This window comes from Triticum aestivum, chromosome 5B, assembly GCF_018294505.1.
Source record: "Triticum aestivum cultivar Chinese Spring chromosome 5B, IWGSC CS RefSeq v2.1, whole genome shotgun sequence".
Classification (NCBI taxonomy): domain Eukaryota; kingdom Viridiplantae; phylum Streptophyta; class Magnoliopsida; order Poales; family Poaceae; genus Triticum; species Triticum aestivum.
This window is the reverse complement of record NC_057807.1, coordinates 220151840-220177936: the sequence shown is the minus strand read 5'-3', so window position 1 is coordinate 220177936 and position 26097 is coordinate 220151840.

Here is a 26097-nt window from a genome sequence, read left to right as displayed (position 1 = left end):
TCGTGGTATCAGCCGAAGCCTTCTTGACGTCAGCGACGGAGCGGCGCGCGCCGGATTGGACCGCGTAACGTGAATTCCTTTGTAATGAAGGTTGCTAGGTCTACTTCCGGCCGCCCTCGCAATGTGCAGGTGTGCAATGGGCGATGGGCCCAGACCCCTGCGCGCATAGGATTTAGACCGGCGTGTTGACCTCTCTGTTGTGCCTAGGTGGGGCTGCGACGTGTTGATCTTCTGAGGCCGTGCATGACCCAGGAAAGTGTGTCCGGCCAAATGGGATCGAGCGTGTTGGGTTATGTGGTGCACCCCTGCAGGGAAGTTTATCTATTCGAATAGCCATGTCCCTCGGTACAAGGACGACCCGGAGTTGTACCTTGACCTTATGACAACTAGAACTGGATACTTAATAAAACACACCCAGACAAGTTCCACAGACAACTCGGTGATCGCTTTTCCACAGGGCGACGAGGGGAGGATCGCCGGGTAGGATTATGCTATGCGATGCTACTTGGAGGACTTCAATCTACTCTCTTCTACATGCTGCAAGACGGAGGCTGCCAGAAGCGTAGTCTTCAATAGGACTGGCTATCCCCCTCTTATTCTGGCATTCTGCAGTTCAGTCCACTGATCTGGCCTTCCTACACATATACCCATGCATATGTAGTGTAGCACCTTGCTTGCGAGTACTTTGGATGAGTACTCACGGTTGCTTTGCTCCCTCTTTTCCCCCGTTTTCCTCTTCTTCCCGGATGCCGCAACCAGACTTTGGAGCCTAGGAGCCAGACGCCACCGTCGATGACGACTACTATACTAGAGGTGCCTACTACTACGTGCAGGCTGCTGACGACGACCAGGAGTAGTTAGGAGGATCCCAGGCAGGAGGCCTACACCTCTTTCGATCTGTATCCTAGTTTGTGCAAGCCATCTTATGGCAACTTGTTTAACTTATGTCTGTACTCAGATATTGTTGCTTCCGCTGACTCGTCTATGATCGAGCACTTGTATTCGAGCCCTCGAGGCCCCTGGCTTGTATTATGATGCTTGTATGACTTATTTTATTTTTAGAGTTGTGTTGTGATATCTTCCCGTGAGTCCCTGATCTTGATCATACACGTTTGCGTGTATGATTAATGTACGATTGAATCGGGGGCGTCACAGACGTAGTCTTGAAACTCGAGGGATGCCATGACGATCTTCTTTTCCTTGTCATAGTTGTGAAGATGGATTATCTTGTCAACTTTCAGTGCCCATGAGAGATACTCCTCGGGGTCGTTGCTTCTGGAGAACTTGGGCATGGTGAACTTGGGCTTGCCGTAGCAGAGTTCTTCATCATAGTGACGGTGTTGATGGCACTCTTGGCATGGGAGAGGATCTTCAAGCACTCGATCCGCTTGGTGTTGCTCTTGACATGGAGGAGGATCATCGTCATGATTGCGCTCTTGGCGTAGAGGAGGTTGAGGCATATTGCCCGGTTTCGCCTTTCTTGTTGTTCTTCAAGTCGGGAGGCTTCTTCTTGTCATGCTTGATGAAGTGCTTCCTCTTGCTCACGCACTTGACGGTTGCATTGAGCAACGGCTTGAGTGGACTCTCGAAGCGCGTCTTGGGCCGCTTGAGCTTGAGCTTCACGACTTTGTTGCTCTTACTGGGTTGCATCGCCATCTTGAGATGCTTGATGTGGATGATGTGGTGGTAGTTGCTCTTGATCCATGGCTTCTCATTCTTGGCGTCACGCCTTCTCACGTGCTCAAACTTGGTCTTGTAGTCCATTGCCATGGAATGTATTTTGTGTCGTCGCGTTAAGGAGGACTCTCATCGGAAGAAGAATATGATGACGAGTGGCGACTTGAGTGACGCTATCTTGGTGAAGAGGTTGAGGAAGATGTGAGGCTCACAATCATGTTGCGGAATTCTTCCATTTGTTTGGAGAGCTTGGCGTCGAGGTAGTCCCATTGTCCTGCTTCCGATTGACGGAGATCGATGGCGAGTTACTCGACGCGATCACCCAAAGCTTCACTCTCTTGATGTAGAGCTCGTTGTGCGATGAAGAAGTGATTCTTGGTGACGTAGTCACGTTCGTCATCTTGATCCTCAAAGAGCGGGTTTGCCAAAGAAGTAGGCATATCCATCATGAGGAAGAGGTGGTAAGTAGGAAAATGAGAGAACAAAACTAAAGTTACCTTTTCCAAAGATTGTGGATGTAACAAGTACGATCCCACGTGATGCTACAATAGTAGAATTGGTATCGGGTTTTGTTTCTCACACCTAGAAGTAAAAGGCTTATAGAGGATCTCGGTTAGGAAGGGGCACAAACAATTCAATCAAATGTTAGTCAAGATGTTGAAAAGGTTGAAAAGATGCACAAGTTGCGAGTAAGACAAATAGATCAAACCCAAGGATATCACTAGGAACACATACACGGAAGATAGATGGGATCCGCACAACCAAGGGGTGAGCTCTAAAAGGGAGGCCACGGGAATACTCCTATTATGCGGATACTAGAGAGATGCTAGCTCGTTTGCTCTAATGGGCTAGATACGCTAGTGCACTAACCTAAGAGAAAACGGGACGTCTACTATCCCAAGTATGCTTATGTATGTGGTGGCTAGGATGATGTAACTATGCTATGAGGCACGATGCTATCGCTTACAAGCTCTTTGCTTCTCTTCTTTTTATTTTGCTTAAAAGTTTTTTTACTATGCCACAATGCTTGATATGCGAGCCACAATGTGAGATAACAAGTAGTGTATGCATGGGAGAGACGTAACACTAAATATGCACTAAGGCATGGCTCGATATGTGCTAATGCTTTGTTCCGGTTCTCTATTAAAAGGAGGCCTTAATATCCCTTAGTTTCCGCTAGGACCCCGCTTCCACGGGAGGGTAGGACAAAAGATGTCAAGCAAGTTCTTTTCCATAAGCACGTATGACTATTTACGGAATACATGCCTACATTACATTGATGAATTGGAGCTTGTTCTATATCACCCTATGTTATAACTATTGCATGAGGAATCGCATCCGGCATAATTATCCATCACTGATCCATTGCCTACGAGCTTTTCATATATTGTTCTTCGCTTATTTACTTTTCCGTTGCTACTGTTACAACTACTACAAAAACCACAAAACAATTATCTTTACTTTTGCTACCGTTACCTTTATTATCATACCACTTTTTCTACTAAATACTTTGATGCAGATACTAAGTTATCCAGGTGTGGTTGAATTGACAACTCAACTTCTAATACTCAAGAATAATCTTTGGCTCCCCTTGTGTCGAATCAATAAATTTGGATTGAATACTTTACCCTCGAAAGCTGTTGCAATCCCCTACACTTGTGGGTTATCAAGACTAATTTCTGGCACTGTTGCCGGGGAGCATAGCTCTATTCTCAGAGTCACTTGGGATTTATATCTGTTGGTCACTATGAAGAACTTGAAAGACGACCAAACTACTATTTTGCCCTCAACTACGAGGGGAGGTAAGGAACTGCCATCTAGCTCTGCACTAGATTCTCCTTCCGTTATTAGTAAGCTTGTGACACCTAAACCTGCTACTGCTATGAATTCTGATATGTCGCATGTTATTGATGATGCCACTTCTGCTATGCATGATGAAACTACTTCTGTGCTTGATACTACTTTGCCATTAGGTGAATTTCTTGATGAACAACTTGCTAGAGTTAGGGAGAATGAAAATATTGAAGATGCTATTATTGATGATAGTGATGATGAAGATTCTCCCAATGATTATGTATTACCTGTTGTTCCTAAGGGTTATGTTATGGATGAAGAAGCTGCTAGGGAAATCTTTGCTTGCAATGATAGATATGATCTTAAGAAATTATTAGCTAAATGGAAGCAGCAGTCTCTTAATGCTAGAATGAAACCTGACCCTGCTTTTGCTACTTCACCTATTTGTGTTACCGATAAGGATTATGAATTCTCTGTTGATCCTGAAATTATTACTTTAGTTGAATCTGATCCTTTTTATGGCCTTGAATCTGAAGCTGTTGTGGCACATCTTACCAAGTTGAATGATATAGCTATCCTGTTTACTCATGATGAGAAGTCTCGCTATTATTATATCCTTAAGATATTTCCGTTCTCATTAAAGGGTGATGCTAAGACTTGGTATAATTCTCTTGCTCCTGGTTGTGTGCGTAGTCCCCAGGATATGATTTATTACTTCTCTGCTAAATATTTCCCTGCTCATAAGAAACAAGCTGCCTTGCGGGAAATATATAATTTTGTGCAAATTAAAGAAGAGAGTCTCCCACAAGCTTGGGGGAGGCTTCTTCGGTTACTTAATGCTTTGCCTGATGATACTCTTAAGAAAAATGAAATACTTGATATCTTTTGTAATGGACTAACCCATGCTTCCAAGGACTACTTGGATAGTTGTGCTCGTTGTGTTTTCAGGGAAAGAACAATCGACAAAGCTGAAATATTATTGAATAATATGTTGACTAATGAAAATAATTGGAATCTTCCTGAGCCAATTCCTGAAGTAATTCCTGAACCAATTGAGCCAACTCCTGAGCCTATTCCTAAACCCACTCCGAAGAAGAGAGGTGTTTTATTTCTCAGTCCTGAAGATATGCAAGAGGCAAAGAAATCAATGAAAGAAAAAGGTATTAAAGCTGAAGATGTTAAGAATTTACCTCCTGTTGAAGAAATACATGGTCTTAATATACCGCCTGTTGAAGAACCACATTGTCTTGATAACCCGACACGGGTAGTAAAGGTAAATTCTCTCTATAGATACGATAAAGTTGAAATCCCCTCTACTAAATTTCATAGCCTATGCTTAGATGAATTTGATGACTTTATGGCTAGACAAGAAAGTTTTAATGCTTATGTTGGTAGAGAGTTAAAGAATAATGCTTTCAAGATAGGACGCGTAAGCGATAATCTGGCTAGAGTTAAAAATGAACTTCACCTTGTTAGTAAATATGCTTCTATGGTTGCTACTCAAGCTGAGCAAGTACTTAAAGCTCAAAATGATTTGCTTGAGGAACTAAATAATAAAAATGACTTTGCTGTTAGAGTGGCCACTAGAACTGGTAGAATGGCTCAGGAACCTTTGTATCCTAAAGGCCATCCTAAGAGAATCGAGCAAGATTCTCAAAGAAATAATTTAGAGGCACCTAGTTCTTCTAAAAAGAAGAAAAAGAAAAACGATAGAACTTTGCATGCTTCTAGTGAACCTACTGTAGACACACCTGAGAATCCCAACGATATTTCTATTTTTGATGCTGAAACACAATCAGGTGATGAACATGAACCTAGTGATAATGTTAATGATAATGTTCATGTTGATGCTCAACCTAGCAAAAATAATGATGTAGAGATTGAACCTGCTGTTGATCTTGATAACCCACAATCAAAGAATCAATGTTATGATAAGAGAGATTTTGTTGCTAGGAAGCACGGTAAAGAAAGAGAACCATGGGTTCAAAAACCCATGCCCTTTCCTCCTAAACCATCCAAGTCAAAGGATGGTGAGGATTTTGAGTGCTTTGCTGAAATGATTAGACCTATTTTCTTTTGCGCTTAACTGATATGCTGAAAGTGAATCCTTATGCTAAGTATATGAAGGATATCATTACAAATAAAACAAAGATGCCGGAAGCTGAAATTTCCACCATGCTTGCTAATTACACTTTTAAGGGTGGAATACCAGAGAAACTTGGAGATCCGGGTGTACCAACTATACCATGTTCCATCAAAAGAAATTATGTTAGAACTGCTTTATGTGATCTTGGATCCGGTGTTAGTGTTATGCCTCTCTCTTTATATCGTAGACTTGAATTGAATAAGTTGACACCTACTGAAATATCTTTGCAAATGGCTGATAAATCAACTGCTATACCTGTCGGTATTTGTGAGGATGTGCCTGTTGTGGTTGAAAATTTCACTATCTTAACGGACTTTGTTATTCTTGATATTCCCGAGGACGATAGTATGTCTATTATCCTGGGTAGACCTTTTCTTAATACTGCAGGGGCTGTTATTGATTGCAACAAAGGCAATTTCACTTTTCATGTTAATGGTAATGAGCATACGGTACACTTTCCAAGGAAACAATCTCAAGTTCATAGCATCAATTCTATTGGACAAGTTACAACTATTATTATTGGAGGTTTTGAATTTCCTCTCCCTACTGTCAAGAAAAAGTGTGATATTCTTATTGTTGGGGATTTTCATATCCCCGTTGAGGTAACTTAGTGTTATACAAAATTTCTTCGGTTCCGTGTTATTCGGAATGAGTTTGTTAACAAGACTTGATCAACCTTGTTAGTGGATTCATTTTGATGATCACGAGATGGATGAAACTAGAAGGCACAACCTTATGTACCCTCTTTTTACTTTCTGTTATTTAGAATAAATAAAGCAAAAATAGTATTATCCGTCTGTTTTCTGAATTACCCGTGCATTAAAAAATATCCCGAAAATAAAAGTGCTCCAAATGCCCTGCAAATTTAGTATGATTTTTTCTGGAATATTTGAGGATTTTAGGCACTAAAATTACTGCAGGAGGGGCAAGCACTAGACCACGAGAGTGGAGGGCGCCCCCCCCCCTATAGGGCATGCCCCTGTCTCGTGGGCCCCTGGTGGCCCCCCTCCACTTATGCCAGCACCCACACACTTCATCTTCTACCCAAAAAATCCCCATCCAGCTCAAGCACGAGTTCTAGCTCATTTTGCTGCGATTTTCGATCTCCTTGCTCAAAGCTCCATTCACAAAACTGCTTTGGGAGATTGTTGCTTAGTATGTGACTCCTCCATTGGTCCAATTAGTTTTTGTTCTAGTGCTTTATTCATTGCAAATTTTTGCTGCATAGGTGACCATGTTCTTGAGCTTGCATGTTAAATTTTTGAGGTCCCAAGCAATTCCAATGCATGATATAGGCTCTAGGCACTTGTGGGAGTAGTTGCTATCAATCTTATTTAGTTTTATTCACTTTTATTTTGAAGTTACTAAAATTTCAGAAATTTTCAGAAAAATAATTATTCTTAGAAGAATGTACCAAGGTGGTTCCTCGGCAAAGAAAGGGCCAAGGATTGCTATACGTGAGCAAGATGTTGAATTGCCGAGGGACGCAAATGTACGGGCTTGTGAGTGGCTATCCGATGATTTTATGGTCGAAGCAGGCTTCAAGGAGGAATTTGACGCGTATGTGCGTAATGCCGAGCTGGAGAACTTCTTACAAGATAAGTGTCATCAATACTATCAATTGACTGATTCCTTTGTGCGGAGGTTCCAATATATTTGTGCGTGTAATTCTCCTAGTGTCATGTTTGATATTTATGATACATCTTATACCATGGATTTAGAGGATTTCACAACTGCTTCTAAACTCCCGCAGTGGGGTAATATTAATGATCCTCACAAATCTGAATTTAGAGATTTTCTTGCTAGTATTACTGTGGGAGAATCTAGGGACATAGCACAAGCTACCATAGGGAGCATTCATTTTCCTGCTATACATTATTTTGCTCTTTTTATTGGTAGATGCATTAACGGTAAGGATGAAGCATGTCACATGTGTGTCCCTGATCTTTGTGTCCTCAAGAGTGCTGTGTCAGGTTATAAAGGTTATAACTTGGGGGCAATAGTTGCACATAGGTTGCAAAATAATAGTAGAAGGGGGGATTTATTTGGAGAAATTTATGCAACCTGTGTGGCTAATTTTCTTAATATAGCCCCACGAGAGGGGGATATGATTTTACCTCTTGTTTATTTGGATAAAGAAGATATGTTCGATCATCATTTTCTTGAGAGGAATGAACAATTCCTCCATTATCGACTAATATATGACAGACACAACATCGTCCCTATTACGCTTCCTGCTCCCTACCTTTTTGATTATCAAGCAAAAGGAAGATATGTTGTCACCAAGGAGGAAGCAGCTGAATATGAGAGGGGAATGGAGGCAGCTCGCCAACACGCTGCTTGCTCAGGAGGCGGTCGCCTCTGCATCTCAGTACAACCCCAGTTTCACTTATGGATATCAGCCAGGCGGTCCTTGGTACTAGACCAACTTAGGCCAAAAGCCTAAGCTTGGGGGAGTACGTATTTCTCACCGACTTTACATTCATGTTCACACACTAGTCGTCGGTGCTCATACTCTTTCATTGTATTATCCATGCTAGTTTAAATTTCTTTTTCTAGTCTTCTTCTTGTGTGTTTGATAAACTTTGAGAAAAACCAAAAAAATTAGTTAGTTTAATTTCCATGCTTGTAGTAGAATTAAAATGAAAACCCAAAAATATTTCTCGTTCTTCTTTTTACTTGTGGGGAGTTTTCCCGTGTAAATAGTTTTACTTTCTTTTCTTTCTTTTGGGGGTCGACAAGACTATTTTGAAAATGCTTAGTGGCTCTTATATGCATGATTGTTTAATTAATTTAGAGCCCATATTACCCTGTCTTCTCTCTTGAGTTGAATGCTTGTAGATTCCAGCTTAGTCCAATGCACGTGCACTCTTATTATTATACACATCGTTCGGTCGTCCAAGTGAAAGGCAATAATGATGATATATGATGGACTTATTGAGATGAGAAAAGCTGGTATGAACTCGACCCCTCTTGTTTTTGTAAATATGATGAGTTCATCGTTTCTGAGTCGGCTTATCATGAAGTAAACATATTTGCAACGACATTTAGAGATTATAGTGATAGAGGCAAAGGTGTCCCGTCTTTCAATGAGATGATGGATTTCGCTTTGGTGGAAATCGACTTTGACGATCCGACTACGAACGTGCGAGGACGTCGCGCCTTAGCAACCGCTAAACCAACACCGAGAGGTTATTGACCACGCCGAAACACGATCAACCTGACCACGAGGGTCTGTTTCCTGCGAGCAAACGAAGAACAAGCAAGAAGCTGAGATTGCAATCTGGATATTGCGAATATAAGATGAAAGCTTTATTGATCAAGGTGGGGTTCTGTGACGCCTTTGTCTGGTCGTTGAACACAAACGAAGTACGCGAAGTTGCAGCCATGGTGAACTTTTAATCTAAACAAAACCCAAAGTCTAAACGATGCCCTAAGGGTTGTATATATGGAGGCAGAGGGGGGAATTTCGTGGCCCTTGGTGGAGGGGTCCGAAATCAACCCTATCTCTTGTTTCCCCACACATACGGACTCTAAAAATAGCCTATACTTATGTATTTCGAAATTACATGGGCCTGGCCCAATAATAAGGTAACGCAGCACCTAGAATAGCCTCGGGACGAAATTTATGAAGTGGCATCTTGTATATTTCATCCAAGGCTTCATGCACCCATTATGGTGGCTTCAAAGTCCTGAAATCATCACTTGTAACTCTGTTCTTGTTCCCCTTGCGCATGCCATCATCTCCATGCTTGTTCTTGCTCCAATGTTCATCCTTCTCCAAGCTAGGCTCTTCATTTGTAAGCAAAACAAATGTATCTAATTTAGGCAGCATCATATTCTCATGAACATTAGAATCATTACCAAGAAACGAAAGTACCTGGTAATTTAGTTGGCGTGCGCGAGCTCTAGTAATTGGTCTAGTATGTATAGCAGCAGGGGCTGTGGGTGTAACAATGGTATTGATGTCCTCACCATCCTCCCCTTCTTGAAATGAAGTCGTCCTCGACGGAAGTTCATCTTCCTCACCCAAATAAGGCTTCAAATCTGCAATGTTAAAAGTGGGACTAACCCCAAAATCTACAGGCAGCTCAAGTTTATATGCATTATCATTTATTTTCTCCGACACCTTAAAGGGACCATCAGCACGTGGCATTAGCTTTGATTTGCGCAAATCAGGAAATCTATCCTTACACAAATGTAACCAAACAAGATCTCCAGGTGCAAACACAACATGTTTTCTACCCTTATCTCCAGCAAGTTTATATTTAGCATTCATACGCTCAATATTTTCCTTAGTTAACTCATGCATTTTTAAAATCAATCCAGCACGTTCTTTAGCATCAAAATTAACCTTCTCCGAAGATGGAAGAGGCAACAAATCAATAGGTGCACAAGGTAGGAAACCATACACAACTTCAAAAGGGCACATCTTAGTAGTAGAACGCAATGAAGGATTATAAGCAAATTCAATATGTGGCAAGCATTCCTCCCACATTTTCTTATTATTCTTCATAATAGCCCTAAGCATAGTAGACAATGTTCTATTGACTACTTCAGTTTGTCCATCAGTTTGGGGGTGACAAGTAGTACTAAAAAGCAGTTTACTCCCCAACTTAGCCCATAAACATCTCCAAAAGTGGCTAAGAAATTTAGTATCACGATCTGAAGCAATAGTATTTGGCACACAATGCAAGCGAATAATTTCACGAAAGAACAAATTAGCAACATTAACAGCATCATCGCTTTTATGACATGGTATAAAGTGTGCCATTTTCGAGAATCTATCCACGACAACAAATATGCTATCCCTCCCCTTCTTTGTTCTAGGTAAACCTAAAACAAAGTCCATAGAGATATCCTCCCAAGGAACACTAGGTACAGGCAAAGGCATATATAAACCATGAGGACTGAGTCGTGACTTAGCTTTTTGACATGTAGTGCAGCGAGCAATAAAACGCTCAACATCCCGTCTCATCTTTGGCCAAAAGAAATGTGTAGCAAGTACGTCCTCCGTCTTCTTTACGCCAAAGTGTCCCATTAGTCCTCCTCCATGCGCCTCCTGCAACAACAAAAGACGAACGGAGCTAGCTGGAATGCATAGCTTGTTAGCACGGAACTCAAATCCATCATTAACGACGAACTTGTTCCATGTTCTTCCTTCTTTACAATTCTGCAATACATCTTGAAAATCAGCATCATGCACATATTGATCTTTGATGGTCTCCAAACCAAATATTTTGAAGTCAAGTTGTGAAAGCATAGTATAGCGACGAGACAATGCATCAGCAATAACATTTTCTTTACCCTTCTTGTGTTTAATGACATAAGGGAAAGTCTCAAACAACCCATTTAGCATGTCTACGATTCAGTTTAGCTTGACTTCTAATATGTTTCAAAGATTCATGATCGGAATGTATAAAAAATTCTTTGGGCCATAAATAATGTTGCCATGTTTCTAAAGTCCGACCAAGGGCATATAATTCTTTATCATAAGTAGAATAATTCAGACTAGGCCCACTCAATTTTTCAGAAAAGTATGCAACAGGTTTGCCATCTTGTAATAACACACCTCCTAATCCAATTCCACTAGCATCACATTCAAGCTCAAAAGTCTTATTAAAATCAGGAAGTTGGAGTAAAGGAGCATGTGTCAACTTATCTTTCAATACCGTGAAGGCTTCTTCCTGTGTGGTACCCCAAACAAAAGGAACATCCTTCTTTGTAAGCTCGTTTAGAGGTGCAGCAATGGTGCTGAAATCTCTCACAGAACGCCTATAAAATCCAACGAGGCCAAGAAACCTCCTCACTTGTGTGACCGTTTTGGGTTGCGGCCAACTCGCTATAGCTTCAATCTTGGCTTTGTCCACTTCAATTCCCTGTGGAGTAACAACATAGCCAAGAAAAGATACTCGGTCGGTGCAAAAGGTGCACTTCCCAAGGTTACCAAACAAACGTGCATCACGTAGAGCAATAAAAACATCACGTAAATGTTCCAAATGTTCTTCCAAAGATCTGCTATAAATCAATATGTCATCAAAGTAAACTACCACAAATCGTCCAATGAAAGCACGTAAAACTTCGTTCATTAATCTCATGAAAGTACTAGGTGCATTAGTTAACCCAAAAGGCATGACTAACCACTCATATAATCCAAACTTAGTTTTAAATGTTGTTTTCCATCCATCTCCCAATTTCATACGAATTTGATGGTATCCACTACGCAAATCAACTTTGGAGAATATTGTAGAGCCACTCAATTCATCAAGCATATCATCTAGCCTAGGAATAGGATGACGATAACGAATAGTAATATTATTAATGCCTCTACAATCAACACACATACGTGATGTACCATCCTTTTTCGGCACTAGAATAATGGGAACAGCACAAGGACTAAGGGATTCGCGTATATAACCTTTGTCGAGCAGCTCCTGTACTTTACGCATAATCTCCTTCGTCTCCTCTGGATTGGTACGGTATGGTACACGGTTGGGTAATGATGCACCGGGAATTAAGTTAATCTGATGCTCAATCCCTCGAATGGGAGGTAATCTCGGTGGCACGTCTTATGGAAAGACATCAGTGAACTCCTGCAAAATGTTAGTGACAGCAGGAGGCAAAGAGGAAGGCACGTCCTCGAATGAAAATAATGCCTCTTTGCACACAATAGCATAGCAAACAGATTTGCTGAAATCTAGCTCATCAATATCAGATTTAGTGGCAAATAAACATGCACTTTTCAATTTAATTTCAGAAGCAACACTAGATGGTTTACTATTAGGCTTCATTAGTTGCTCAAATTCTTTTGCCACAATCTGATTTTCACTCTTATTTTTCTCCTGTTTTGCTTTATTAGCTCTATTAATATCATCTTTCAAAATGGAATCAGGAGTCATAGGAAGCAAAGTAATATTTTTATCCTTATGAACAAGAGTATACTGATTGTTTCTACCATGGTGTACAGAATTTTTATCAAATTGCCACGGTCGACCAAGTAATAAGGAACATGCTTGCATAGGTACCACATCACAATCAACATAATCAGCATATGTAGAGATACTAAAATGCACACGAACAGTACGTGTTACCTTAACCTTGCCGCTATTGTTGAACCATTGGATGTTGTAAGGATGTGGATGTGGTCTTGTGGTGAGAGATAGCTTCTCCACCATCTCCATGCTAGCCAAGTTGTTGCAGCTCCCTCCATCTATGATGACGCGCACAGAACGTTCCTTCACAACTCCCTTTGTATGGAACAAATTGTGCCTCTGATTTTGCTCAGCTTGTGTGACCTGCACACTCAAAACACGTTGAGCAACTAAACATTCATACCTGTCAGCGTCTTCAGGAGCCATGTATTGCGTCTCATGATCAGAATCATCTCCACCATGTTCTTCACGTGTAATAAGAGCCAAAGTCTCCTCATCATAGTCACTAGCGGACGCATACCCACCATCCTCAGTAGCAATCATCACACGCTGAGATTTGCATTCTCTCGCATAATGACCTCTTCCCTTACGACGACGACAAATAATATCACTTGTGTGCCCTGTTGATGCCATGGAAGAAGAAGAACTCTGTGGAGGCCCGACAGGTGCGCTCTTGGTAGATAATGGTGGTTGTGCCTGCTTTCTTGTATCACGGCTGGAGGTGGCACCTGATGGAGGTGCTGGTGCAGTTGAAGTAGAAGATGCACGCAGTGTCCATGATGAAGGTCGGCCTGCAGAAAAGTTAGTTTGCGCCAATGCTTGTCGATCCTGCACTTCATGTTCAGCTTTACAAGCAAGATGGAATAAACGAGTGATATTAGTATACTCCTTATACTCTAGAATGGTCTGAATCTCTCTATTTAATCCACCCATAAAACATGCAAGCATAGCTTCATTCTCCTCAACAATACCACATCTAATCATGCCAGTTTGTAATTCCTGATAATATTCTTCTACAGAATTTTTCCCTTGTCTTAAGCGCTGCAATTTTTGAAGCAATTCACGTTGATAATATGGTGGAACCCAACGAGTACGCATAGCAGTTTTTAAAGCAGCCCAAGTAGTTGGAATAGGATATAATCTACAATGTTCAGACCACCATACACATGCAAAACTAGTGAAAGCACACACAGCAGCGGCAACCCGTCTCTCCTCGGGATATTGTAAACATGTAAATCGTTATTCAGTTTCTAACTCCCAAGTAAGATATATATCAGGAACATATCTACCCTCAAATGGTGGAATATTCAATTTCAGTTTAGGAAGATAGTCATGATCTCGTACCTGAGGAAGAGCCCTACCATTATGATTATTTGCATGTGGACGACCTGGTGGTTGCGGTGCAGGTGGTTGCACGTAGTTCTGATTTTGATCAACCTCGTCCTCGTAATCTCCCACATAATCATCCTCCTCCGCATCAGCAGTAGGAGCCATAGAAGTATAAACAGCAGCACCAACAGTTTGGCCAAACGCAAGAGGGACACGGCTTGCTCGGCGGAGGGCTGTTTCGCGATGTGGAGGTAGTCGTTGTTGTTGTTGTTGTAGAGGTGCGTTAGGTGCAGCCGGCGGTGGTTGTGGAAAACGCGCGAGCAATTCATTAAACTTGCTATCAAGCTTTGTTTCGAACGTCTTCTCAATGCCATCTATCTTCTCCATGGCCTCGTCAAATCTGTTTAGCACATCTTGCACCTGTCCACTCATCATTTGCTGAAATTTATCATGTAGTTGTTTGTTCGTCAGGTTCTCCCAATCAATCTCATCGGCTTGTGATCCTATCATGGTTAGTAGCAAATAGAAACACACAAGAATATGATCATACAGACTACTAAGAAGTGGTGGTGGTGTACCACAAACCCGTCAAGCAAATCTCAAATTCTTAGCAGTTATTACCCAGCAGCAGGTGGTGATCGGCAACCGTTGTAGTCAAAACTCTCAAAGCTTGGATAGAGCGATTACCAGGGAGAGTCAAACGCACGATGTAGATGTATGTGGAGCTGGGAAGGCTTATAATATGGTAGCAAAAAGGGTCAGCAATAATCAATTCAGAGATGCAAAGTTGAATAAACGCTCAACGACGGTACTGTGCTGGTCCTAGCCTAGACTATGCTAGAGACGCGAGCCTAGAACACTAACAAAATCATGACGCTGCACGGAAACAAGGGAGAAGCACACTTTGAATTTTTTTTCACTCTTTTTTTTGCGCTCCTCTTTTTTTTGCCGAAAATCACTATAATGGCGAGTGTCTCAAAACTCTTCCGAAGTCAAGATAACAGGATAGGCATGAAATTTTTTTGACCAAATTTTTTTTTCCGACTGCCCAGACCCAAAAACTGGAAACGGGTCAAAAAAACTTTCTATAACGGCGACTGTCTCAATACATTTAGAAACACCTAAAAATAGGATAGCTAGAAAAAAAATTTGTCCAGTGCGTTTTTGGAAAATTTTGTGCCTAAACGGAGGGTGGTTTCCAGACTCTTTTTTTTGGAAACCAACCTCTTCTACGGATGGCAAAAGATTGCTGGAATCCGAAACCTACTCAGACAAGGAAAACACAAATTTGGAAAAAGATGGATCTCGAAAGTTAACCTAATATGAGATGGACTCGGAGTGGTGGTAGTATATGGATGTGGGTCGATGGTGGTATATGGACTCGGATCGGTGTTGGTATATGGACTCGGAGCGGTGGCGGATAAGCGGTGATGGTAGATGGCAGGAACGACGTATCTGGTGTGGTGGTGGTATATGGCAGCGGATGATGATGGTGCGGCGGCGGCGTGAAGACCCGTGAACAGAACTCGAAACTCTAAAAGACTAGACACTAAGACCAGCAACTAGACACGATGATGCAATCGAATATTCAATAAAGCAAAATACTGAAAAGACTATGCAATGGCTCAGACTGGTTCAGATATGATGAACTAACCATAAAAAAAATTTGTGGCTTTTTCATGGACTGTAGGTATGAAAAACAGACTCGATCTAAACTATGAAAAACTGTAAAATCTCACCGAGCAACCTGGAAATCTGATACCACTTGATAGAGGCAAAGGTGTCCCGTCTTTCGATGAGATGATGGATATCGCTTTGGTGGAAATCGACTTTGACGATCCGACTACGAACGTGCGAGGACGTCGCGCCTTAGCAATCGCTAAACCAACTCCGAGAGGTTATTGACCATGCCGGAACACGATCAACCTCACCACGAGGGTCTGTTTCCTGCGAGCAAATGAAGAACAAGCAAGAAACTGAGATTGCAATCTGGATATTGCGAATATAAGATGAAAGCTTTATTGATCAAGGTGGGGTTCTGTGACGCCTTTGTCTGGTTGTTGAACACAAACGAAGTACGCGAAGTTGCAGCTATGGCGAACTTTTAATCTAAACAAAACCCAAAGTCTAAACGATGCCCTAAGGGCTGTATATATGGAGGAAGAGGGGGGAATTTCGTGGCCCTTGGTGGAGGGGTCCAAAATCAACCCTATCTCTTGTTTCCCCACACATACGGACTCTAAAAATAGCCTATACTTATGTATTTCGAAATTACATGGGCCTGGCCCAATAATAAGGTGACGCAGCACCTAGAATAGCCTCGGTACGAAATTTATGAAGTGGCATCTTGTATATTTCGTCCAAGGCTTCATGCACCCATTATGGTGGCTTCAAAGTCCTGAAATCATCACTTGTAACTCCGTTCTTGTTCCCCTTGCGCATGCCATCATCTCCATGCTTGTTCTTGCTACAATGTTCATCCTTCTCCAAGCTAGGCCCTTCATTTGTAAGCAAAACAAATGTATCTAATTTAGGCAGCATCATATTCTCATGAACATTAGAATCAATACCAAGAAATGGAAGTACATGGTAATTTAGTTGGCGTGCGCGAGCTCTAGTAATTGGTCCAGTATGTATAGCAGCAGGGGCTGTGGGTGTAACAATGGTATTGATGTCCTCATCATATAGTTGCTTGTGCCATGCTTGATTAGCTATGAGTTATAATGATTTACGTTGTGTGCCAACATGCTATTAGAATGATTATGATGTGGTATGATGGGATGGTATCCTCCTTTGAATGAATTGAGTGAATCGACTTGGCACATGTTAACGCATGTAGTTGAATCAAATCAACATAGCGTTCATGATATTTTTGTTCATGGTGGATTATATCCTACTCATGCTTGTACTCGGTGTGAATTAATTTTAATGCATGTTTATGACTGTTGTCGCTCTCTCAGTTGGTCGCTTCCCAGTCTTTTGCTAGCCTTCACCTGTACTAAGCGGGAATACTGCTTGTGCATCCAAACTCCTTAAACCCCAAAGTTGTTCCATATGAGTCCACTATACCTTCCTATATGCGGTATTTACCTACCGTTCCAAGTAAATTTGTATGTGCCAAACTCCAAACCTTCAAACGAAATTCTGTTTTGTATGCTCGAGCAGCTCATGTTACGACTAGGGCTGCCTATATCTTCCATGCTAGGTGGGTTATTCTCATGAGGAGTGGACTCCGCTCCTCATTCATGAGAAAGGGCCGGTAACCGGGATGCCCAGTCCCATGATCCAAAAAGATCAAAGCAAATCAAAATAATTAAACAAAACTCCCCCAGGGCTGTTGTATGTTGGAGGCACTCGTTGTTTCGAGCAAGCCATGGATTGATGCTTGTTGGTGGTTGGGGGAGTATAAACCTTTACCATTCTGTTTGGGAACTGCCTATAATGCATGTAGTATGGAAGATACAGCCATCTCATAATTGTTGCGTTGACAGCGAAAGTATTCCGCTCAAAATGTTATTCAATCTCTGTTTTAAAATCGAGCTCTGGCACCTCTACAAATCCCTGCTTCCCTCTGTGAAGGGCCTATCTATTTAGTTTTATGTTGAGTCATCACCCTTCTTATTAAAAGCACCTGCTGGAGAGCACACTGTCATTTGCATTCATTACTATTGGTTTATATTGGGTATGACTTGACTGGATCTCTTTTACCATGAATTACAATGTTTAGTCAATCCTTGATCTTTAAAGGTGCTCTGCATTTATGTTTTGTGGTCTTAGAAAGGCCTAGCGAGCTACCATTTTGTTATATCATGTTATGATTATTTTGAGAAAGTGTTGTCACCCGAGTTTTATTATTATGGCTCGTTAGCTGATTATGTTATTGATATGAGTAATTGTGAGACCTATGTGTTATTGTGAGTATGGTTAGTTCATAATATTTGCTGAGACTTGAATGCTGGCTTTTCATGTTACAACAATAAGAGCAAACAGAGTTTGTAAAAGTTTTTATTTATCACTTTCAGTTTATCAACTGAATTGCTTGAGGACAAGCAAAGGTTTAAGCTTGGGGGAGTTGACACATCTCCAACGTATCTACTTTTCCAAACACTTTTGCCCTTGTTTTGGACTCTAACTTGCATGATTTGAATGAAACTAACACGGACTAACGCTGTTTTCAGCAAAACTGCCATGATGTTGTTTTATGTGTAGAAAAGAAAAGTTCTCGGAATGTCCTGAAAATCCACGGAGGCACTTTTTGGAATTAAAAAGAATTTCTGGGCGAACGAAATACACCAGGGGGCCCAGGGCCTGTCCATGAGACAGGGAGGGCCCCCCCCCTGTAGGGCGCGCCCCCCTATCTCGTGGGGCCCTTGGACCTCCATCGACCTCAATTCCAACTCCATATATTCACGTTCGAGGAGAAAAAAATCAGGGAGAAAGTTTCATCGTGTTTTACGACACGGAGCCGCTGCCAAGCCCTAATCTCTCTCGGGAGGGCTGATCTGGAGTCCGTTCGGGGCTCCGGAGATGGGGATTCGTCGCCGTCATCATCATTTCATGATGCTCACCGCCGCGCATGAGTAATTCCATCGTAGGCTTGCTGGACGGTGATGGGTTGGATGAGATTTACCATGTAATCAAGTTAGTTTTGTTAGGAGTTTGATCCCTAGTATCCACTATGTTCTGAGATTGATGTTGCTATGACTTTGCTATGCTTAATGCTTGTCACTAGGGCCCGAGTGCCATGATTTCAGATCTGAACCTATTATGTTTTCATGAATATATGTGTGTTCTTGATCCTATCTTGCAAGTCTATAGTCACCTATTATGTGTTATGATCCGACAACCCCGAAGTGACAATAATCGGGATACTTCTCGGTGATGACCGTAGTTTGAGGAGTTCATGTATTCACTATGTGCTAATGCTTTGTTCCGGTTCTCTATTAAAAGGAGACCTTAATATCCCTTAGTTTCCGCTAGGACCCCGCTTCCACGGGAGGGTAGAACAAAAGATGGCATGCAAGTTTTTTTCCATAAGCACGTATGACTATTTACGGAATACATGCCTACATTACATTGATGAATTGGAGCTAGTTCTATATCACCCTATGTTATAACTATTGCATGAGGAATCGCATCCGGCATAATTATCCATCACTGATCCATTGCCTACGAGCTTTTCATATATTGTTCTTCGCTTATTTACTTTTCCGTTGCTACTGTTACAACTACTACAAAAAACCCAAAACAATTATCTTTACTTTTGCTACTGTTACCTTTATTATCATATCACTTTTGCTACTAAATACTTTGCTGCAGATACTAAGTTATCCAGGTGTGGTTGAATTGACAACTCAACTACTAATACTCAAGAATATTCTTTGGCTCCCCTTGTGTCGACTCAATAAATTTGGATTGAATACTTTACCCTCGAAAGATGTTGCGATCCCCTACACTTGTGGGTTACTAGAAATCGACGATCTTCCGTATTGGGTCGTTGAGGCCGTTCAAGAAGTGTGCCATCGTTTGCTCATCATCTTCTTTGACATTGGCTTTTATCATGGCAATTTCCATTTCTTGACAGTATTCTTCCACCGTATACGTGCCTTGCTTGAGGAGTTGCAACTTCTTGAAGAGATCTCGAGCGTAGTATGTAGGCATGAAGCAAGCTCGCATGACATCCTTCATTTGTGTCCAAGTCGTGATGGGTGGCTCGTCCTTCTCGCGGCGACGCTCGATCACTTGCTCCCACCAAATGAGGACGTAGTCTTGAAACTCGAGGGATGCCATGGCGATCTTCTTTTCCTTGTCATAGTTGTGAAGATGGATTATCTTGTCGACTTTCAATGCCCATAAGAGATACTCGTCGGGGTCGTTGCTTCTGGAAAACTTGGGCATGGTGAACTTGGGCTTGCCGTAGCGGAGTTCTTCATCATAGTGACGGTGTTGATGGCACTCTTGGCGTGGGAGAGGATCTTCAAGCACTCGATCCGCTTGGTGTCGCTCTTGACACGGAGGAGGATCATCATCATGATTGCGCTCTTGGCGTAGAGGAGGTTGAGGCATATTACCCAGTTTCGCCTTTCTTGTGGTTCTTCATGTAGGGTGGCTTCTTCTTCTCGTGCTTGATGAAGTGCTTCCTCTTGCTCACGCACTTGATGGTTGCATTGAGCAATGGCTTGAGTGGACTCTCGGAGCGTGTCTTGGGCCGCTTGAGCTTGAGCTTCACGACTTTGTTGCTCTTACCGGGTTGCATTGTCATCTTGAGATGCTTGATGTGGACGATGTGGTGGTAGTTGCTCTTGATCCATGGCTTCTCATTCTTGGCGTCACGCCTTCTCACGTGCTCGAACTTGGTCTTGTAGGCCATTGCCATGGAATGTATTTTGTGTCGTCGTGTCAAGGAGGACTCGCACCGGAAGAAGAATATGATGACGAGTGGCGACTTGAGTGACGCTATCTTGGTGAAGAGGTTGAGGAAGATGCGAGGCTCACAATCATGTTGCGGAATTCTTCCATTTGTTTGGAGAGCTTGGCGTCGAGGTAGTCCCGTTGTCCTGCTTCCAATTGACGGAGATCGATGGAGAGTTGCTCGACGCGATCACCCAAAGCTTCACTCTCTTGATGTAGAGCTCATTGTGCCAATCCTCGAAGAGCGGGTTTGCCAAAGAAGTAGGCCTATAAATCATGAGGAAGTGGTGGTGAGTAGGAAAATGAGAGAACAAAACCAAAGTTACCTTTTCCGAAGATTGTGGATGTAACAAGTACGATCCCACGTGATGCTATAATAGTAGAATTGGTACCGGGTTTTGTTTCTCACACCTAGAAGTAAAAGGCTTATAGAGGATCTCGGTTAGGAAGTGGCACAAACAATTCAATCAAATGTTAGTCAAGATGTTGAAAAGGTTGAAAAGATGCACAAGTCGCGAGTAAGACAAATAGATCAAACCCAAGGATATCACTAGGAACACATACATGGAAGATAGATGGGATCCGCACAACCAAGGGGTGAGCTCTAAGAGGGAGGGCACGGGAATACTCCTGTTATGCGGATACTAGAGAGACGCTAGCTCGTTTGCTCTAATGGTCTAGATACGCTAGTGCACTAACCTAAGAGAAAACGGGACGTCTACTATCCCAAGTATGCTTATGTATGTGGTGGCCAGGATGATGTAACTATGCTATGAGGCACGATGCTATTGCTTACAAGCTCTTTGCTTCTCTTCTTTTTATTTTGCTTAAAAGTTTTTTTTACTATGCCACAATAATTGATATGCGAGCCACAATGTCAGATAACAAGTAGTGTATGCATGGGAGAGACGTAACACTAAAGGTGCACTAAGGCATGGCTCGATAATTCTCAACTTGCTACTCTTGATGGGTAAGCAATGCAAAAGAGGCTTGAGGCTACCAAGGTAATGGCAGGGGTAATACTATGGTGTCGTCGAGGTTACCGTCCTTTCTTACGGTTGGTATGAAGATGGAGTGATCGATGTCGAAGTGGAGTCCAAGCCGATGGCAAGTGGCGATGGTGATGAAGTCAAATCGCGCCTAAGTAGCAGAAATACCTTAGGACACGTGTAAACTGCAACCCAAAAGCTCAAACACCAACGAGAAGTAGTGCGGAAGATCAAGTGTGGTGGTGGAAGGCAAAATGGTGGGAAATGGGGAATGGCCGAACTGCTCTGCATGGTCCATGTCGCACGGGATAAGTTATGCCCGTGTGCATGGGGTCCCAATGGCTCGTGCGCATGGGGTGTTTAGGATACTCAAGAACACCTCGGAACCATGGATTTTTGCAAAGTTTCGGCCAAAATCGATGGTGGGAAGGGCGGGGAAAGATATTAAGGGGTAGATCCACTTGTCAAACACCAAATTCGTGGATCAAATCAACCAAATATCACAAGATCTAACAAATTGCGAGAAACATTTTGGGGCTATTTTTGGTGGGGATTTTCGAAATAGGACGAAAAACAACAAAATCAAGCTAGCAAATGGGGGGTAGGGACTCCAATATGTGAATCAACCTTGCTCATGATACCAAGATGTTGTAGGGTGAAACCCTAAGATGGATCTTTTCAGTCTGCTGCTTTGCCTTCTTCACTTCATTCTGGCCTGAACTAGACTGTCCTTGCCCTTGATCCATGGCTGACATGTTTGCTCTAGCACTCCTTTGATAACTGAAGTTGTTGGAATCCCCTGCATTCCTGCCTCTAACTTCCCTGTAATTTCCTCTGCCCCCTTCCACGGCCACATCTTGGGAACAAAACAGTTCTGACTTAGATGCCCATTTATTCCACAGTTGTAACAATCCCGTGTCTCCTGCCTATTTGACACATAGTAAGTTGTTTAGGTACCACCTCCACTTTCTCAATCTGTTTCAACCTTGTTTCTTCCTGTGCCATGGCTGCAATGGCCTCTTCTAGTGTAGGCAACTGGGGCAGATGCATTGGTGCAGCTCTCCTGCCCTCAAATGCAGCCTCTTCAAAAATTTCAGTACCCTTCTGTCCTCGATCCACTTTTTTGCTGCTGCTACACATTCAGAGTGAGGCAGCAACAAGGGGGCAAGGTCGTCCAAATCTACCCATGCATTCCTCACCTCTCCCACATATTTTTTTTTCAAGAAAACACAAAGGACCTTTGTGTTTCATTGCATTGAAAAGATAGAGTTTGGTTACAATCCTACTAGGAGGGCAAGCTCAAACGAAAAACAGAAAAACTAGTGCACATCCCAGGTGGATGGCAGGATGACACATAGGCCAGGGTCACCAGCGCGTGCCCACTGCTCGGCTTCGTCCTTGATCTTGGAGACCAGGACATGAACCAGGGGCTGGGCGCCATCGAAGATGCACTCATTGCGCTGCTTCCAAATCATCCATGGCGTCAAGAGGGCAATGGAGGCGACCTTTGCGCATCAATGTCGGCATGTTTTGCCTGGCGTGTAGCCACCAGTCCATGAGGGATTCTCCGTGATTTGGGCCTGCGGTGGTCATCCGTAGCTAGGAGAGGATTTCATGCCAAGTCTGCTTGGCAAAGGGGCACCCCCGGAAGGAGGTGACGCATCTTCTCAGGGGCTTGGTCGCAGAGTGGGCATCGTGGCTAGTGCTGGAGATCACGCCTAGCAAGGGGATCAACCGTCCAACATCTGTCCTGGTTGGCCAACCAGTGGGAAAACTTCACATGCGGCGTAGCCCAATTCTTCTAGATGAGCTCCTACAAGAAGCAAGTCATGGATCCCTGGGAGGTGGTGAGGTAGCATGAGCTAGCAGAATAGGTACCGGAGGCCGTCCATCTCCAAACAAGCTGGTTAGGGGTGTCCGAGAGCATGACGTGCTCGATCGCCAGCCAAACTTGCAGGTATTGGCCAATCTCGTGTATGTCCAGGGTCCCGTGGATGTCTCTAGCAGCTATGTCCCCGCAAACCTTGAGCGACGGTTTGGATCTTGCGGCGGCGCTTGGGGATGCAGTTGTAAAGGGCTAGGGCAATCTCCCTTAGGGACTGCCCATTGATCCAGCGGTCCTCCTAGAAATATGTCGTTGATCCGTTCCTGAGAGTCATCATGGTTGACGCGAAGAAGAGCGCTCGCTCGTCGGCAGAGAATTGCAGGTCCAGGCCACTCCAGGCGTGCTCATGGTCAGTGCGCGAGAACCAGAGCCAGCGTAGTCTTAGAGCAAGGCAAGAGCGCCCCAGGTCTTGAGCATGATTCGCGGGGCACCCAACTGGTGGAGAAGCTGGGCCGATTACTTGACTAGAATGAGGTTGTCATGTAGGCTTCGACTGGCGATGAACGCATTTTGGCTCCGGCTGACAAGGCCATCTAGCTTGGGGGCAAGTCAAAGGGAGAGTACTTTGGTGAAGATCTTCGCCACCAGGTGGATAAGGCTTATTGGCTGGTAGTCATTCAATGTGCTTGCATCCGTGTGTTTTTGCGGGGCTGTTGGAGCACGGTGCTCTCCCACACATGTCTTCACTGTTTTTTCATCTCGAGTCAGGTTGTGTCTTGTGTCTTCAGTCTGAGAGACCAACATAACATTTCCCTTGCCTGAATACATCTTTGACAGGGCATCCCATACCTCTGTTGACGTGGAAAGCGCTTCCACTGGTGCTGCAATAGCAGGTGTCAAGGAATTCAGCAATCAAGTGAGTACCAGTGAATCCGTAGCATTTCATTTCTTCCACTCCTCTCACAGCTTCTCTTCGGGCTTCACTGATCTTTCCTAACACATACCCTTCAATCGATTTCATCCTAAAAATTAGCATCCCCCTCCTGGACCAACTCAGGTAGTTTCCAACCCCATCCAGCTTGATCTCATTTGGCATGAGCTCAAGCTTGTACTGCACCTCTCTCTCTTTGGGGCTTGCTTCCAACCTTCCCCAGAAATATCAGAATAGGGTGACCCATCTGCTGCCTTTGCAGCCAGTAGATTGGCCAACCTGTCGAGTAACCTTGGCCAGATCCTATGCCATCTCCACTCACAGCAACACAAACTCCACCACAAGCACCACTGCCTTCAATCTCCTTTATATCTGTTGTGACCTACACCCTGCTTTCAACCTCCTTTGGATCTGCTTCCACCTACACCACTGCCTTAACTTCCTTTGGATCTGCTGTTACCTACAGCAGATCCGCCACCTCTCTCTCTTTGGGGCTTGCTTCCTACCTTCCCCAGAAATAACAGAAGAGGGTGACCCATCTGCTGCCTTTGCAGACAACAGATTGGCCAACCTATCGAGTTACCTTGGGCAGATCCTGTGCCATCTCCACTCACAGCAACACAAACTCCACCACAAGCACCACTGCCTTCAATCTCCTTTATATCTGCTGCGACCTACACCCTGCTTTCAACCTCCTTTGGATCTGCTGCCACCTACACCACTGCCTTTAACATCCTTTGGATCTGCTGTTACCTACAGCAGATCGGCCAGCCTCTTTGATACCATGCTCTGTAAAATAATATTAGACGTTTTAGATCACTACTTTAGTGATCTAAATCATCTTATATTGGTTTATAGAGGGAGTAGAAAGGAAGGAAGGAGTGGCTAATCTAAGAGACAGCAGCCAGCTGCTGTAACGTCCTAGGGTTACAAGAGAGAGCCCCCTCTCCCAAGTTATATACTCTGTCCACCAATAGACAGATGGGCCACATGGGCTAGGAGATGTAGCACAGGCTGAAGCCTAGTTAGTATCCAACACTCAGTAACAAGTTGATCAAGATGCAAACTTGCTTTTCAACTTTCATGATTTTTCATGGCATTCATGAAGCTCCTTTTCAATTTTCCAAGTTTCAACATTTGCACTTGCAATATTTATTGTCCACTTGGAAAACACTTCATTCTTATCTCTAAATGCCTGGTTTGTCTTTAGTTTTACAACAACAACAAAGCCTTTAGTCCCAAACAAGTTGGGGTAGGCTAAGGTGAAACCCATAAGATCTCACGACCAACTCATGGCTCTGGCACATGGATAGCAAGCTTCCACTCACCCCTCTCCATGGCTATTTCTTTGGTGATACTCCAGTCCCTCACATCTCTCTTTACGGACTCCTCTCATGTCAAGTTCGGTTTACCCCGACCTCTCTTGACATTATCAGCATGTTTTAGCCGTCCGCTATGCACTGAAACTTCTGGAGGCCTGCGCTGAATATGCCCAAACCATCTCAGACGATGCCGGACAAGCTTCTCCTCCCAACTCTATCTCATATATTATCATTTCAGACCCAGTCCTTTCTTGTGTGGCCACACATCCATCTCAACATTCACATCTCCGCCACCCCTAATTGTTGAACATGTCGCCTTTTAGTCGGCCAACACTTAGCGCCATACAACATTGTGGCTCGAATCGCCATCCTATAGAACTTGCCTTTTAGCTTTTGTGGCACTTTCTTGTCACAGAGAATGCCAGAAGCTTGGCGCCACTTCATCGGCTTTGATTCGATGGTTCATATCTTCATCGATATCCCCATCCTTCTGCAGCATTGACCCAAATATCGATAGGTGTCCTTTCGAGGCACCACCTGCCCATCAAGGCTAATCTCCTCCTCATACCTAGTAGTACTGAAACCGCACTTCATGTACTCGGTTTTAGTTCTACTAAGTCTAAAACCTTTCGATTCCAAGGTTTGTCTCTAGTTCACCAGGATGAATTAATTATGGCAAATGCAACTTGATGAGCAACTATATCTATTTCATCATATTTATAGGTCAACCCCAAAAGGTTT